Source organism: Heterocephalus glaber, unplaced genomic scaffold (genome assembly GCF_053883595.1).
Source record: "Heterocephalus glaber isolate CG9 unplaced genomic scaffold, H.glaber_assembly_v1.0 deba00000281, whole genome shotgun sequence".
Lineage (NCBI taxonomy): Eukaryota > Metazoa > Chordata > Mammalia > Rodentia > Bathyergidae > Heterocephalus > Heterocephalus glaber.
The window spans coordinates 20,916,830-20,932,420 of NW_028258139.1; the positions used below are offsets into that span (position 1 = coordinate 20,916,830).

A 15,591-nucleotide genomic window follows, 5' to 3' on the forward strand; every position below is an offset into this window, starting at 1 on the left:
CTAAAATCAGGAACAAGACAAGGATGTCCACTATCACCACTCTTGTTCAATATAGTTCTAGAAACATTAGCCACGGCAATTAGACAAGAGAAAGAAATAAAAGGAATAAAGATAGGAAATGAAGAAGTCAAATTGTCGTTATTTGCAGATGACATGATACTCTATATAGAAGATCCACAGAACTCCACCAAAAGTCTTCTAGACTTAATAACCAAATTCAGTCAAGTAGCTGGTTGCAAGGTCAACACAAAAAAATCAATAGCTTTCCTCTACACCAATGACAGACTCACTGAGAGAGAAATAGGGCAAATAATTCCTTTCACAATAGCATCCAAAAAACTGAAATACCTAGGAATCAACCTAATGAAAGAAATCAAAGACCTCTTCTCTGAAAACTATGGCACTCTGAAAAGAGAGATTGAAGATGATATCAGAAAATGGACAGACATCCCCTGCTCCTGGGTAGGAAGGATTAATATAGTGAAAATGGCCATACTTCCAAAACTGCTATATAGATTTAATGCAATTCCAATTGAGATCCCAGCAGCATACTTCATGGACCTTGAGAAAACAATCCAAAAATTCATTTGGAACAAGAAGAGACCCAGAATAGGAAAAGCAATTCTAGGTAACAGAGACATGGCAGGGGATATCACAATCCCCAACCTGCAACTCTACTACAAAGCTACTATGATAAAAACAGCATGGTACTGGCAAAGAAACAGACCCGAGGACCAGTGGAACAGATTAGAAGATGCAGAAACAACACCAGACATACTCAGCCATCTTATCTTCGACAAAGGAGCCAAACACCCTCACTGGAGGAAAGATAGCCTCTTTAATAAATGGTGCTGGAAAAATTGGGCTTCAACTTGCCAAAGATTAAAACTATACCTATATCTCTCACCATGCACTAAACTAAAATCAAAATGGATTAAAGATCTAAATATTAAAATAGAAACTCTGAGCCAGTTGGAACAGAGGTTAGGTAGAACCCTTGAAGACATCGGTATAGGAAAAGATTTTATGAACAAAACCTCAGTTGCCTGTGAACTAGCACAAACAATCAACAAGTGGGATCTCTTCTTATTAAAAGGCTTCTGCACAGCAAGAGAAACCACCAGCAGTGTGAAGAGATAACCCACAATGTGGGAAAAAATTTTCACCTGGTGTTCCTCAGACAAAGGTCTACTATCTCGAATCTATGAAGAACTTAAAAAGATCAGACCTCCCAAATTTAAAGACCCAATCCCAAAATGGACATCTGAAATGAACAGACATTCCTCAGACAAGGAAGTAGAAATAGCGAATAAATACATGAAAAAATGTTCAACATCACTTGTCATTTGAGAGATGCAAAGGAAAACAATGCTGAAATTCCACCTCACTCCAGAAAGAATGGCTGCTATCATGAAATCAACCAATAACAAATGCTGGTGGGGCTGTGGGGAAAGAGGAATCCTGCTCCACTGCTTGTGAGAGTGTAGACTGGTGCAACCACTGTGGAAATCAGTATGCAGCTACTTGAAAGAACTAGGACTGGAAGTCCCATTTGATCCCACTATTCCACTGCTGGGGATCTTCCCCAAAGAATTAAAAGAATCATACCACAGTGATATATGTGTGCCCATGTTCATAGCAGCACAGTTTGTAATAGCTAAAACTTGCAAACAGCCCAGATGCCCATTAACTGGAGCCTGGAAAAAGAAAATGTGTTTTTTTTTTAATAAAATGGAGTACTACTCAGCCATAAAAAATGCAAAATTAGAGACATTTATAGCTAAGTGGATGCACATTGAGGCTATACTCTTAAGTGAAATAAATAGGATACACATGTATAAATACCGAATAGTTTTTCTGGTGTGAGAAACTGAAAGTGTAAGTAAGGACTAAATGTATAATAGGTAATGTGAAATAGGAAGAAAAGGGGCAAAGGAGAAGGAAGTGGGAGGGCTAGGGGAAAGGATAGAAGGGAATGGGATTAATATGAGAAAATGGAAAAATAGGAACAAAATCTTTGTAAATAGGGAGGACTGGAGGGGCTGAAGGGAGGGCTGGGCAAGGGTGAAAAATAAGAACCAAGAGAGACTATGTAAAGGTGCAAATTTCCAATGATGAATGTCATTATATTGTATACCTAAAATGTACCAATGATTAGAATGAATAATCGATAATGTAAAATAGGAAGAAAAGATCTAAAGGGGCAGGGGTAGTGGGAGGGGCAGGGGAAGGGAAAAAAAGGAAAGGAAAAATGATGAGAAATGGAATAAATGGAAATAAAGTCTTTGTAAATAGGGAAGGGTGGAGGGCGTGAAGGGAGGGCTAGAAATTGGGAATAAATAAGAACCAGGATGCATTATGTAAAGGTACAATTCCCAATGAGAAATGTAATTGTGCTGTATACCTACAATGTACCAGTAAAAGAATTTAATAAAAAAAAATGGCCTTGACCCTCAGGAAGCTCAGTGTGCAGAATCTGTCAAAATTCCAAATGCTTATGCGCTTGTAAGAATTTATGCCTTACAGATACACTTGGAGACATGGGGAATGATAATCATGCAGGGCTACTCAGTAGAAACAACTGAATGTCCAAGAATAGGGTAAGGTTAAGTAGAGAATGGGTTATCCAAATGCAGGATATGTTGCAATTTTAAAAAGGTGTCCAGAAGCTTTCTACTTACTTTTATTGAAGTTATTAATGAAGTGCCAGAAGTAAGGTTTTAAAAGAACTGTACTTGTATTACTTATGTTTGCCGTAACTCCTCTGCAAGCAGACGTACAGAATAAACAAAGACACATGACCTTTTAAGTTAAGTGAAGATTGGAGCTGGTAGTGGGAAGACAGGGCTGGGAGTGCAACTTTTCGCTTGGGTAGTTTTTGAACCATGTGACTTGAGTGCTCGGCTTCTTGAATAAATTTAGGTAAAAAGTAGCAACATTGAAAATAAAAATAATGTTCTACAAGTTACCCAAAGTCAAACTAGAATGTAAACATGTTTCTCATCTACAAAGAAACTGTCCTACGAATATACTGGCAAATTGACTTTTTGGATTTCTTTGAGATTCTGTTTGGCGTTGGAAAATTTGAGATCTTTGAAGTCTCAGAGAAATAACACAGAATTTAGAACCAGACAGAAGGGTCGTTCTTAGCTGTGCCACCTGTAAGCTTTGTCATTAACTTCTTTCTAGAAATGTTATCATCTCTGAAATGCTGATGGTGATACCTATCTCTTGGTGGTGGAGATGTTAAAAGCAATATAACTTTTATGGGTAGTGGGTACCTGGTACTTGGTGGGTAATTAAATAATGTTGACTCTTTCTCTCATCTCTTGAAAATGTGTCCAGATTTCCAAAGAACTAAAGCAGGTGATATAATTCAATCTGATCATATTCATATTCTTTTTGATGACATTAAATTGTGTTTATATTTCTTTTTTTTCTTTTTTCTTTTGGTACCGGGGATTGAACTCGGGACCTTGCACTTTCAAGGCAGGTGCCAGAACCACTGAGCTAAATCCCCAGCCCAATATATTTCCTACATGTTTAGACACCAGTGTTATTTTGCTTTTTGTTGTTGTTTGGGGTTATTGGCTTTGGTATTAGGCAAATTAGCATCCAAATCTTGCTGCTATTACTGCTTACTAATTGACTCTGGGAACTTCTTGGCCTTCTTTCAAAAATATGGAAAAAAATAAAGTGATTTCAAGGGCTTCTTTTAGAAAGAGGGGCTGCTTTGAGGAAACAGCCCAAAGAGTGTCTCCCACAGCTAGGACTGACTTGGACAGTCAGCCTTCCCCAGGCTGGTCTTCAGAGAACCTGGGAGGACTTCCAGAGGAAGAGCCAGGGGTGTTCTTAATTTAAAAGCCTCTTGCCACCCTGCCCACCAGGTTGGCTTCTCTCTGACCTTAATCAGTATCGGAATCACCATGGGATCTTGGCAAATGTGTACATGAGAGTTTCTAAACCCAGGAGGTGCTTTTAGTGAGCTGGAGTCCCACCAGTATCCTTTAGCCAGCCACTTTCCCATGTGTTTCCCGAGTGGGGGCTGCATAGATCATAGCTGCCCACCATTGCACTGGGTTTAGAACTCTGTGAAGAAAGGCCCGATTCATATGTTCGTATCTGAAATGTACTCATATAAATAGCATGAGCTGCATCTTGTTTCCCTCTGTGTGTGTGCCAGCACGTGTTTATTTTGTGTCTGTGTATAACTAATCTGAAATCACTGCCTTTTAATTAGAGTGCCTTGTCTATTTACGTTTAGTGCAGTTATCAACATGTTTGAATTTAAGTGTTCTGTCGTGTTTGTTTTCTGTCATATCAGTTCTTTTGCCTTCTCTCTTTTTTCCTGGCTTCTTTTTTTTTAAATAATAGTTGTAAATTTACAGAAAAACTGTGAAGGCAATACAGAGAGTTTCTGTATACTCCAAGCCCATTTTCCTCTGTTGTTACCACCTAAGATAAATATGGTCCACTTATTACAACTAATAAGCCAATATTAATACATTATTATTAACTAAAGTCCATATTTTAATCAGATTTAGTATTTTTCCTAATGTCTTTTTCCTGTTTTAGGATCTCATTGGGAGCACATTACATTAGATATCACGTCTGCCCTCCCTCCCTCTCTTCCTCTCCTCTCCCCTCCCCCTCCTCCTCCTCCTTCTTCCTCCCCCTCTGCCTTCTGGGGATTGAACCCAGGGCTTTTGCATTGAGCTACATCCCCAGCCCATTTATTTATTTATTCAGTCATTCATGTATTCATATTTTATTTTGAAATAGAGTTGCACGAAGTTGCTAGGTTGCCCAGGCTGAACTCAAACTTGAGATCCATCTGCCCAGACTCTGAGTGGTAGGATTATAGGGATGGGCCACCATGCCTGGCTTCTGTATGCATTTGACAGTTTCTTAGACATCCTTTTTAAAAAATTCATTAAGTTTATTGGTACATTTTAGACATACAATATGCTGACATTTATCACTGGGGGTTTGTACCTTTACATGATCTATCTTGATTCTTATTTTTTTCCAATCCTGCCCTCCCTTCAGCCCCTCCACCCCTCCCTCCCTATTTACAAAGACTTTGTTTCCATTTTTTCATTTTCTCATATTTTTTCCTTTCCCTTCTTTCCTTCGCCCTACCCCTCCCACGTCCCCTTCCCCTTTAGATACTTTTCCTATTTCACATTATCTATTATATATTGTGATCCTTATTTACACTTTCAGTTTCTCACACCAGAAAAACTATTCGGTATTTAATGTGTGTCTTATTTATTTCACTGAAGAGGATGGCCTCAATGTGCATTCATTTAGCTAGAAGTCCCTAGTTTCTCATTCTTTATGGCTGAGTAGTACTCCATTTTATAAAAAATACCACATCTTCTTTATCCAGTCTCCAGTTGATGGGCAGTTGGGCTGCTTCCAAGTTATAGCTATTACAAACTGTGCCACTATAAACATGAGTGAGCATGTATCACTGAGGTATGATTCTTTTAATTCTTTTGGGAAGATACCCAGCAGGGGAACAGCTGGGTCAAAAAGGACCTATAATCCTAGTTTTTTGAGGTATCTCCATATTGATTTCCACAGTGATTGCACCAGTCTGCACTCCCACCAACAATGCGGAAGGGTTCCTTTCTCCCTACAGCCCACCAGCATTTGTTATTGGTTGATTTCTTGATAGCAGCCATTCTTTCTGGGGTGAGGTGGAATCTCAGTGTTGTTTTCATCTGCATTTCTCAAATGACCGGTGATGTTGAACATTTTTTTATATGTTCATTTGCTGCTTTTACTTCTTTGAGAAATCTCTGTTCATTTCAGATGTCCATTTTTGAGTTGGGTCTTTAAATTTGAGGGGTCTGATTTTTTAAAGTTCTTTATATATTCTAGTCCTTTGTCTGAGGAACAGCTGGTAAAATCTTTTTTCCACATTGTAGATTGTCTCTTGGTTCTGTTAGTGGTTTCTCTTGCTGTGCAGAAGGTTTTTAATAAGATGAGATCCCAGTTGTTTATTCTTTGTGCTAGTTCCCGAGCTACTGAGGTTTTGTTCATAAAGTCTTTTCCTATGCCAATGTCTTCGAGAGTTCTACCTAACCTGTCTTCCAGCAAGTTTAGTATTTCTGTTTTAATGCTTAGATCTTTGATCCACTTAGATTTTAGTTTAGTATTAATGGGGAAAAATAGTGTTAATTACAAAAAAAAAGATTTTAGTTTAGTTTATGGTGAAAGATATGGGTCTAGTTTTAATCTTTGGCAGGGTGAAATCCACTTTTTCCAGCACCATTTATTAAAGAGGCTGTCTTTCCTCTAGTGAGGATGGTTGGCTCCTTTGTCAAAGATTAGGTGACTGAGTGTGTCTGGAGTTGTTTCTGCATCTTCTAATCTATTCCACTGATCCTTGGGTCTGTTTCTTTGCCAGTACCATGCTGTTTTTTATCACAGTGGCTTTATAGTATAGTTTCAAGTTGGGGACTATGATACCCCCTGTCATGTCTCTGTTGCCTAGAGTTGCTTTTGCTAATCTAGGTCTCTTCTGATTCCAAATGAATTTTTGGATTGTTTTTTCTAGTTCTGTGCAATTGTTGGTATTTCAGTCAGGATTGCATTGAATCTATATAGGAGCTTTGGAAGTATGGGCATTTTCACTATATTGGTTCTTTCTACCAGGAACAATGGATGTCTTTCCATTTTCTTAAATTCCCTTCAATCTCTTTTTTCAGAGTCCTGTAGTTTTCAAGGTAGAGGTCTTCTACTTCCTTTGATAGATTGATTTGTAGATATTTCATATTTTGGGGTGCTATTGTGAAAGGAATTGTTTCCCCAATTTCTCTCTCAGTGAGCCTGTTATTTGTGTACTAGAAGGCTATTGATTTTTGAGTGTTGACCTTGTATCCAGCTTAGACATCTTTGGTTTTGATGACCTCAGAAGTTTTAAGCAATGCTGGTCAGATACTTCATATATCCTTCAGTTGGGATTTGAGGACCATTTAACCATTTAGCAGTTTACCCTGAGTGTCACTCTGGCACTGTGTTTATACATTGACTAACCTGAGAGTCTCTCAGGCAGGTGTCACTTCAACCAGTTGATTCTTGGTGTTGAATAAATTTGATAAAATTATTGTTTTTATATTGTCTTATGAAATTAACCAAAATATTTGCAATTTTTGGTTATCCTGTATTTAAATAATTGAACTGGTAAGTGGTTAACTCTGCGTGCGTGTGTGTGTGTGTGTGTGTGTGTGTGTGTGTGTGTGTGTTCAGTGGTTGTGGTAGATACTAGACTTTTATTTTACCATAGTCTAGCTTCAAATAGTGTATTATTTCATAAACAATGTAAGCACCATAGAAATAGTATAATGCATATCACTTCCCTCCTACACTTTGTGCTCTTGTATTTCTATCTCTACTTGTTTTTACCATAGTATTTTAAAGATATTTCAAATGTACACATTAAAAATAATTTTTTAAAGTCCTAAAATTAACAAAGTTTAAAACTCAATTTTAAACATTTAATTAAATTTTTTTTAAAAAATTCAAAAGTGCAAATATATATTTACTTATACATTTAAACTCTGTGGTGTTCATTTTCCCTTGCAGTGTGGGCTTCTGCCTGATAACGTTTCCCTTTAGCTTGGAGAAATTTTTAAGCGTTTCTTATATGCTGGTGTGCTACAGTTTTCTCTCAGTTTTTGTTTTGAAATGTCTTCACTTTAAAAGAATATTTTGATGGCCATAGATTTTAGGATATGTGTGCATCATTCTGAAGATGTTTTCTTGTTACTTTTTCTCCTTCAGTGCTTCTCACCCTTATCATTATTTCTCTTTTTCTAATGGTATTTTCTTCGGACTGATTTCAGATATCTACCCACCCACATATTACTGCCAGTGAGACAAGCCATAGTTTCTTTTTTTATTCTTAAGTTCTTTCATTGGTACATTTAGTTATACAGTACGTTTACATTTATCATTGGGTGCTTGTACCTGCACATGATGTATCTTGGTTCTTATTTTTTCCCCATTACCTGTGCGCCCTTCACCCCCTCCACCCTTCCCTATTTACATAGAGTTTGTTTCCATTTTTTTTTTCTTTTCTCATAGTTTTTCCTTTCCCTTCTTTCCTTTCCCCTTCCCCTCCCACTACTCCTACCCCTTTGGACCTTTTCTTCCTATTTCAAATTATCAATTATTTGCTTTAATTATTTTAACCCTTATTTACACTTTCAGTTTCTCACGCTAGAGAAACTATTCGGTATTTACACATGTGTGTCCTATTTATTTCACTTAAGAGTATGGCCTCGATATGCATCCATTTAGCTAAAAATGACTCTAATTTCTTGCTCTATGGCTGAGTAGTGCTCCATTTTATAAAAAAAAACCCTCATCTTCTTTATCCAGTTTCCAGTTGTTGGGCACTTGGGCTGTTTCCAAGCTTTAGTTATTACAAACTGTGCTGCTATAAACATGGGTGCCCATATATCACTGTGGTGTGATCCTTTTAGTGCTTTTGGGAAGATACCCAGCAGGGGAATACCTGGGTGAAAAGGCACCTCTAGTCCTAGTTCTTTGAGGTATCTCCATACTGATTTCCATAGTGGTTGCACCAGCCTGCACTCCCACTAACAATGGAGAAGGGTTCCTTCCTCCCCACACCCCTGCTAGCATTTGTTATTGGTTGATTTCTTGATAGTAGCCATTCTTTCTGGGGTGAGGTGGAATACCAGTGTTGTTTTCATCTGCATCTCTTGAATGACCAGTGATGTTGAACATTTTTTCATATATTTATTTGCTGCTTTTACTTCTTTGTCTGAGAAATGTCTGTTCATTTCAGATGCCCATTTTTGATTTGGGTCTTTAAATTTGGGGGGGGGTTGATTTTTTTCAGTTCTTTATATATTCTAGATAGTAGTTCTTTGTCTGAGGTACAGCTGCTAAAAATTCTTCCCCACATTATAGGTTGTCTCTTAGCTCTGTTGGTGGTTTCTTTTGCAGTGCAGAAGCTTTTTAATAAGATGATCTCCCAGTTGTTGATTTTTGTGCTAGTTCCCGTGCAACTGAGGTTTTGTTCATAAAGTCTTTTCCTATGTCAGTGTCTTCAAGAGTTCTACCTAACTTATCTTCCTTGCTCCTGGGTAGGAAGAACCAATATAGTGAAAATGGCCATACTTCCAAAACAACTATGTAGATTTAATGCAATGCCGATTGAAATTCCAGTAATATACTTCACAGAACTAGAGAAAACAATCCAAAAATTCATTTGGAACCAGAAGAGACCTAGAAGAGCAAAAACAATTCTAGGCAACAGAGACATGGCAGGGAGTATCACAATCCCCAACTTGAAACTATACTCCAAAGCTACTGTGATAAAAACAGCATGGTACTGGCAATAGAACAGACCTGAGGGTCAGTGGAATAGATTAGAGGATGTAGAAACAACTCCAGACATTCTCAGTCACCTCATCTTTGACAAAGGAGCCAAACACCCTCACTGGAGGAAAAATAGCCTCTTTAATGCATGATGTTGGCAAAACTGGATTTCAACCTGCCGGAAATTAAAACTAGACCCATACCTATCACCATGCACTAAACTAAGATCGAAGCGGATTAAAGATCTAAATATTAAAACAAACGTAGTTTCTCCTGTGTTCACCTTACTTGGGGACTACTGAGCTTTTGGATATGTGGGCTGTTATCTTTCGCCTATTGGGCTGTTTTTAGCCATTATCTCTTTAAATATTTCTTTTGATTTTCTTGCTCTGTCCTTTCCCACTTGGGACAGTTACACCACATACATTAAGCTTAAGTTAGAACATTCAGATGATCTTTTTTTCTCATTCTTTCTTTTTCCGTTTCAATGGTTTCTATTGACCTTTCTTCAAGTTTATTTATCCTTTCATTTGATCTGCAATTAAGAATGTCAAATGAATTATTGATTTTTAATGTTAAAAATTCTAGTATTTTCATTTAGTTCTTTTAATAGTTTTTTATTTCTCTTTTAAATTTTATCCTCCAGTTATGCATATTCTTCCTTTTCTTACAGAACCATTAATGTATTTCTTGTAGTTATTTTATTTTTTTTTCTTGTAGTTATTTTAATGTTTCATCTAAGAAGTTTAATGTCTGGGCCATCTGTGTATCTTTATGTTGATATTTTTGATGATTTGAAGTCACATTTTCTTGCTTCTTTGCATGTCTCAGAATACTTATTTGAACGTCAGATATTATATGTGGAAATAATACTAGAGACTGAGATAAACAGAGTTGTCATCAGAAAATCAAATGGTCTTATGGGGGATTGTGCAGAAGAGACAGTGAAGCAGGCTTGACTCCTGACCTTGAAGAGGCCTGCTTGCAAGTGTGCCCTTGGGCTGGTGTCTGGGAACTTGGGCTTCATGAGAGTTCCCATCACCCTGACCAATAAGAGGAGATTCCTCTGTGAATGTTGCACAGGAAATGTGGTTCATGCTAAGACCTGCCTTCCTTCTGGCAGTCCGGAATTTTAGAACATGTTAGGCAGAGTGTGCCTGGGTGATTAGTCCCCAATAAAGCCTCTAATGAGCTTCTCTGCTTGGCACTATTTCACATGGGGAGATAGGCATGCCCCAAATGACTATAAGGAGGTGCCTCTTGGAAGCTTCTGTCTTATTTCCAGGACCTGCCCCATGTGTCTTCTTCTCTTGGCTAATGTTGCTTCATGGGTTTTCTTTCCCCTGTAATCATTTGTGAGACCTGTGCATTCTCTCGGTGAGTCATTGAACCTGGAAGTGGTCTTGAGGACTGTTAGCACCAGAATTAATCAATCTAATGTGTAGTACAGCTTGGTCTGGGCTCTATGGAGGTCTAGAGCTGGTTCCCCCATCTTCAGTTGTTCTCAGAATAGGATCAGGGCTTCCTTTCCACTAGGACCAAGCATCTGAGCACCAGTGAGGGTCCAGAAATCCCTCTGTTTTATAGCCCAGCTGCTGGATTGCTAACCATGTGGCCTTTTAATCATTTTGGAGTTGGGCTTCCAGCTCTTTGGGTTGCCTCAGAGTTCCTGTTTTCCTCTAGCCTCAGCCTGGCTCTCTGCCCGTGGACTGTCTCTGCCGTCTCCTGCCCATCCCAGCCTTGAGAGGCTGTGTTGCACTTATGAGCCTTGTGTACTTTGTTGGGGAGGCAGAAGACTTTCTCTCCCCTGCACTTGCCTGTAGCCTTCAACTCCTGTTCCCTCGTACTTGGGTGAAGTTCTCCACTCCACAGGGAAGAGTTGGGCGGGTCAGTCCACCAGGGATGAAAGCAACGGCTGGTTTCTTTTCTCCTGGACAGTTTATCCTTGTCTAGAATGATTCCACCTAGGTTTCTTTGTGTGGTCTGCAATCTGAAGGATTTTATAAGATCCGTTGTGTCTTCAATCTGAAGGATTTTATAAGATCCGTTGTGTCATTAGTGTGAGAGCAAGGTCCCTTGTGGTCTTCAGCTTACTTGGAAGCAGGACCACCCCTCTTCCCCCATGATTCTGACCATGCCCATCATGGTGCCTGCACATGGGGGTGCCAGCTGCATGTTCATGTGCACCTCCTCCTCTCTGTGCTGGACATGTGCAGGGGGTTTAGCTGTGAGCAAAGGGAATGACTGAGGCAGCAGCCTGCTGTGGGTGTGAGGGATCCATGTGGGCACAGAGTCACCAGGAGAGTGCTCTGGAACCTCTCCCATGAAAGTCTGTTCACACAGCATTCCCCTTGGGTTGAGCAGAGAGGACCCTGAAGGGGCATGGTCCATTGGGAGTGTACCTGAGGTCAAACACCAGTGTACAGGTGGCATGGGAGCCCCACAGCTCACTCCCCAAGCTTGCTTTTTCTTGACATTAAATACCACGGATCTATAGTCAGACTATCATAGAACTCAGCCCTGACATTTACTACCTTCATGACCTTGAGCAAGCACCCTTATCTCTGTGATGTATCTGTTATGCAGGGGCAGAAGCATCGCCTCTGGTTTCCTCTGTATTTACTGAGAGTAGGAAGGAAGTGAGTGAAGAGGACTTACCACATGGTTATCCCAGGGGGATTCCCAGCCCAACCTGTTTTCTTGGGTCTCTTCCTCTTATTATCAAGAGGTGCTGACTATACACTCGCTTCCTTTTTGTCATCCCTTTTTTCAATGTCTGTGGCAGGCTTTGTCTGCTCACAGAGTCATAATCACTTGATTCCACTGCTTTGATACATCCCTTCATGTCTTGCATGAGCACACAAATAGGTCACCTGACACAAGACCTTTGCCCAAGTAAACCTTCCATGTGGAGTTCCTGGAGACTGCCTGCCTTCTTCTGTCACCAAAGGTCTCTTCTCAGTGGCAGTGGCCCTACCCCTCCCTCCTGGACTTGCTGCCTTTACATCCAAGTCAGCTTCATGTGCCCACACCTTTCTGTCTTCCTCACTGCCTCCCATCTGTTTGTTTTACTGCACTGGGACATGTCACAAAACGAGCATGTTGGCTCATTCCTCTCTGAGGTCTCAAGGGTACCACCAAGTTCCTGAGTTCTGGAGAGCAAGTCAGAAATCTAGTGTGTGAATGTGCAAGTCTGTGGAAGAGGAAAAAAAAAAGAAAACTTCATTCTGAAATCAGCAGTTTTTGAAATCTGTGCTTTTTGGAAACTGTTTTGGGTGACTTAATGCTAACGCTCCCTTCTTGCTTTAGATTTCTCTGTTTCTGACAGAGCAGCCCTCTCATCTTTCGAACACATAGCCTGAATCCTTTGCTCTGGAGTGGACAGCTGCCCACCTCTCCTGTGGCCGTCTCTTAGGTGTACATGAGTTTGGGGAGCCAGCCAGAACCATCACCTTGAATATGCATTATTAAATCTATGTTGGGGATGTATATCCAAATGCAACTCAGTCTTCAAACATGTGTGCTAGGAAGCCTGTGGAATCTGTTGTCTCTTGCCATTTAAATTTGCATAATTACAGTATTTTCGCAAAACTGGTAAGAGTTAAGGGAAACTTCAATCTCTAATTTCTTTATCAGTGATGAATTTTTCTGAAGTGTTCTGTACAGACTATGTGATTCCACAATTCACCCTGTAGGATTTTAAGAAATAATATAAGTACAAATGAAATCCTAAATTCTCATTTGATTTTTTTTGATGCAAAGCATATGAAATATTTACCCATTGCTTCAGCACTCCTTTACTCAGTACCGGGCACTTCAGTGTCAGACACTGTGCCAGGAACAGGGGCTTTTGTGACCCAGCCAGGCCTCTTTCTGCCATGGTCACAGGTCTGGGCAGGCCAAATGTGCAACAAAAGTTAATAGTAAATATGTTAAATGCTACAAAAATCATGTTTTAATTGGGTAACCATACTATTATAAATCCCATAGCTTTAAAAACTTACAACAACCAGAAAGTTCTCTGAGTGATTGACCTCTACAGATAAAAGGGATTTAGTGTAATTATTGCATTCCTGGTAATGAAAAGTCCCAGAGGCCTTCATAATATGTTCATGTGGAGTGGAAATGAGTTATGTATACAAAAGGCGAGGCATCTATGCACATAGAGTGTATGAGGCCCCTAGATGCTGGGACAAAGATGGAGTTTGGATGAAGTCAGCAGAGGATTTGGCTTTACATGTCATTTACTCCTAGTCTGCAGCCTAAACTTTGTGAGCAAGGGAGTGAAAGTGAGATGATCTCAAGCAGGATATTTGGAAGGCACACACTTGTGAACAGTTCAGATTGATAGCCTGAGTCTCCTTACCCTGAGAATGCTGAGTCATCGCCGATGGCATAGAGATTTCATTTCTCTTACCCTTTTTTCTGCTAGGTTTCACCTCCACATACAACAGTTCCACCACAAGGTTAAATGTTTAAATATCTGTCTTGGGTGGAGACAGGTAGAGCAGTCCTGGGCCTGACTCTCCCGATGACACAGAAGGTTGTGGAAGAATCAGACAGAGACCGAAAGCATAGAAGCAAAGTTGTACTTTTATTCAGCAAGCATGCAAGAGTACAGCTGCCTTCTCTCAGAGACACAGGCAGGCGTGCCCGAAACGGAGCCACCATTGAAGGGGGCTCAAGATGCTGGTTTTATAGTAGTTGGGGCCTATCTTGGCTCTGGGCTGAAGATGCCCCTACTTGATTGGTTAATGATTAACTTAGCTCCTTATTGGGGACAACAGGGAAGGGTCTTTTTAGGAGCCTTTTATATCTTAGGGCCAAGGTTTTTTTCCTTTTGATCTTAGCAAACCAAGCTTTGTAGGGTACAGTGTGAAGAGGAGGTGTAACCACAGACTGTTAGCTTTTTATGGGTGGTTAAGACTGTTTTATCAGCTATCTGAACTCCTTTAGCAGGGGTGTGGGTGTCGCTCATCTCTCGCTGCCTGTGGATCTCTATCCCTACATATCTAATATCAGAGTAAGGAAGAATGGTGGACCAATTGCTTTTGTAATAGCCTCATGTTTGCCTTTATAGCAGGGGTTTTATGTGTATTACATTATTTTGCACTGAACAGTCTTATGAGGTGGGTATTAACATCACTGTTTCACAGATGAGCAAACTGAGACCCAGAATCTAGTTGAGTAACATGCTCAGGAATAATGCTGTTATGAAGTGGTGACATTGAGACAGAGGCTGTCATAGAGACAAAGGCACTTACACTTTCTAGGCCTTCTGTACATGTATGCTTCTCTACCCCTTCATTAGCTCATACATTTTTATTAGCCTGAAATCCTGGGGTGCCTTTGTTATAACCCTTCCAAGAATAGACTAGACAAGGGAATAAAACTTAGAGACCACCACAGAGGGACAGAGGACAAACTAACTCCTGGGCCCTTAACCTGTTACTCATTAAAAGCATGAATTATCTTTTCTTTTCAACCAGTCAGGGACTTAAAAGCTGCTTTTTGCTAAAAAACAGTGACTTTACTTGGGGCTAGAGGTACCCAATAACTAAAAGCAGCATAAAGCTTGGCGTGTCTGCTTTCATTTTTTATGTCTTCTTTATCATCTTAAAATTTTAGCCCAAAACTCTGCTCAGCTCTGCATGTAGGCATGTCAATAAGCCAGGGAGTATGGAGTATCTGTCTACAAACTAATAACACAGGTTTCATTAGTCTTAAATTTACCTAAGCTACTGTATCTCATACCCCTTCAAGACTGTGGACACCAAGATGAGAGTAACTACAGTATTTTCAAGATTTGCAGGGATATTCAGGTGCCATCTTTTACAGCATACAGACCCACTGGGGTGGTGCCTAGAAGGTACCAGTCATGCCCTCAACCTGCAGTTACCTTGGATTCCAACAGAGCCTCTGCAGACAGATAACCCCATGAGGAGACCCCCCTAAGCAGAAGCAGTGACCCCAGGTGGGAACTGGGGCTGCCTGCCCCAAACGGGAGCAGTCATCTCATGGAAATGGGATTGTCCCCTCAGTGACAAGGACTTCTCTGCAGATACCTTGCAAAACCAGAACTGAGGTAATGGTCAGCCAGACCCTAGTGCAGCCCAGTAGCCCCAAGAAAACATTTCCCTTCCTTTGCCGAAGGGCTGCCCTGATCTCCATCAGTTCCGTGCACCCCTCAGCTCTTTTGCCCCTCCAGCTGAAGCCTCTTCCCATGTG

The 15,591-nt window shown here is 40.2% G+C and overlaps 1 protein-coding gene across 50 annotated transcripts in view; it reads left to right on the forward strand.

Annotated features, from left to right (window-relative positions):
• The window catches only part of Zfat (zinc finger and AT-hook domain containing), a 346,969-nt gene that overhangs the window by 252,825 nt on the left and 78,553 nt on the right, over window positions 1–15,591 (forward strand). The window lies entirely within an intron of this gene.